At 56.0% G+C, this 2493-nt stretch overlaps 1 non-coding gene across 1 annotated transcript; it reads left to right on the forward strand.

The window, feature by feature from the left end:
• Window positions 1-748: 748 nt before the first annotated feature.
• TRNAQ-UUG (transfer RNA glutamine (anticodon UUG)) lies at window positions 749-820 on the forward strand. The gene has a single exon. It is a non-coding gene; the product is annotated as a tRNA-Gln (tRNA).
• Window positions 821-2493: the final 1673 nt, after the last annotated feature.

Genomic DNA, 2493 nt, shown 5'->3' on the forward strand with positions numbered 1-2493 from the left:
CTCTGCCATTGGAACTGCGACAATGGGAGCTGCAGGGGTGGTGCCTGTGGGCAGTGGTGCCAGGAGACCCCCCCAGCCTCCTCCATGTAGGAGTTGTGCCAGAGGAGGGTGTGGGTCACTTTCAGGAGCTGCCTGAGATAGGTGCCACATCCCAACCCCCTGCTCCAGCCCAGAACCTGCACCTCATGCACCCAAAATCCCTCCTAGAGCCTGCCACTGCCCCCCTTGCACCCAACCCCCTCCTCCAGCCCAGATTCTGCACCACACCCAAACTCCATCCCAGAGCCCGCCACCGCCCCCCCTGCTTTGTTGGAGACTTTGTTCCAGTGGATGGGGAAACACCACAACATTAAAGAAACCAGTGGTACCAAGTCCTGCAGCATCACCTGTGGGGTTTCCACAAGAGCATCCATGCTGAGGAGCCAGTCAGCATGTGACTGTATGACCGGATCAAACGACAGCTGGCCGAGTTCCAGGAGATGAGGCTGCAGCTGGCCGATATGGGCAGGAGCACTGAGTGAAGGGAGGGGCAGCTCCCCTAACATTTTTGAGGCCTGCAGGGAATGGAGACAAAGCAGGGGGATGCGGGGACTCAGGGCAGGACCTGAGGATCTGATAGTGCAGGACCACAGTCGATGGAGGAGGAGAGAGAGTCCTGCAAGAGGAAGCTGCTAGTGGGAAGCAATAAGTGCAGGGTACAAATCAGCCAGCTGAGAGTCACAGGGGTCTAGAAAATGAAATGGCAGCAGGTCCCATGGTGTAATGGGCAGCACTCAGGACTTTGGATCCTGGAATCTGAGTTTAAATCTCAGTGGGACCTCCTGGAGCAATGCTGGTTTCCTGCAAAGCCATGGAGCTCAATGTGCTTGGCTCCCCTCTCTCAGGGTGAACTGCAGTGAGTTTTTTCCCTCCTGCTGGATGACTGATGCCCACTGGAGATAGATCTTTGGTCCAGCCGGTTCAATGGGCTGGCTGCTATAGGTGAGGGTCCTAGAACTTAACACTCTGGCTGGAGAGCCCTGCAGGTTGACCATATGGTTGTTTCTCACTGCTTCACCTGATGTCCACAACTTTGGTCCCTGCAGCTGCCACACTCTTCCTCTTGCCCACATGGCATTCAAAGGAAGGAGTGCCAGGGCCAGGCTTCATAGTCAGGGCTAGGCAGGAAGGAGGAAGAGTCCCAGGCTGGAGCCCAACACACCTTTCCTGCTCTGGGCACCTAGAGCAGAGGCGGCTGGTGCTGACAGCTCCAAGGGAAGGTTTATAAGCCACAGACCAACCAAGGGCAGGGCAAGAGGAGGAGATACCCATGCCTATGTGTGGCCAGTGGACAGCCACAAAGGCACCCGGCCAGCCTGCTCCATGCCATGCCAAACCCCCACTGAAGGCCACCCACAGACCAGCATTCATTCTGTGGCCAGCATCACAAGGTGGTTGGAAAGCAGGTGGGGCCTCTGACCGTTCCTACTCAAAGGGCTCCTTTTGGTGGTGGGGCAGGAGATATTTCCCTCAAGAGGCTCTTTCCCAGCTGCTGAGAAGTACAGAAGTACCCGGTGTTTGCTCTTGCGGTGAAAGGGGTTAATACGTTTAGGCGGCCTGGCTAGCTCATCTGGCAGCACTTCTGGCTCTTACTCTGAAGGTTGAAATTACAATTCCCTGTCTGGGTGCTTGGGGCTCCTCTTCAACAATACAACACACAATCTGCCTAAACCTCCACCCAGTAACCTGGGAAAACTAGCCCTGGCCACTGGGTACCTCTAAGAGACGATACTTTCCCCACTCACACGCACTGAGTGTAGAAAAGAAACTTTAAGAAAAAGGAGGAAACTCACCTTGTAATAACTTGGGAAAACACCACAATGAGGATTCATAACACAACACTATGAGCAAAACACCCACCCACAGCCCGCTGGGCAGTGGCCTTTTGGCCTGGGATCTTAAATCCAGACACCAAAAGCTCTTTGGATGTGCCCCTCCCTTCACTGCACCTCACCCACAGCTGCTGTCCTGGGTCAATGAAAACCCAGAGTTCACCTCTCACCTCCTGGCGGGAAAGTCCCTTTCTCTCTCTGCTGTCTGGCCACATTGCTGGCCACTTGCCGTTTCACCCTGTCACCGCTCTGCTCTCCATCCTCTCTCCTCTGGGATGTCTTGTGGTCCCACCAGGAGCGGAACAGGCTCCCTAAAAGCAGGGCCACCCAGAGGATTCGGAGGCCTGGGGCAAAGCAGGGGAGTGGACATAAAAAAAGGAGCCACCTGCTGCGACGCTTGTACTCACTGGGCAGCGTCCAAGTCTTCAGTGGCAGCAGGTCCTTCACTCGCTCCGCATCTTCGGCAGCACTGAAGGACCCGCCGCGGAAGTGCATCCAAAGACCTGGACCGTTGCCGGGTGAGTAAAATTTAAAAAGGCGCCTCTAGCCAGGGAAGGAATTCTCGGCCAGGGCTGGCGTGGCCCCTGTGGGGCCAGGGGCAAATTGCCCCACTTGCCCCCCC

This window comes from Gopherus flavomarginatus, chromosome 4 (assembly GCF_025201925.1).
Source record: "Gopherus flavomarginatus isolate rGopFla2 chromosome 4, rGopFla2.mat.asm, whole genome shotgun sequence".
NCBI classification, from domain to species: Eukaryota; Metazoa; Chordata; order Testudines; family Testudinidae; genus Gopherus; species Gopherus flavomarginatus.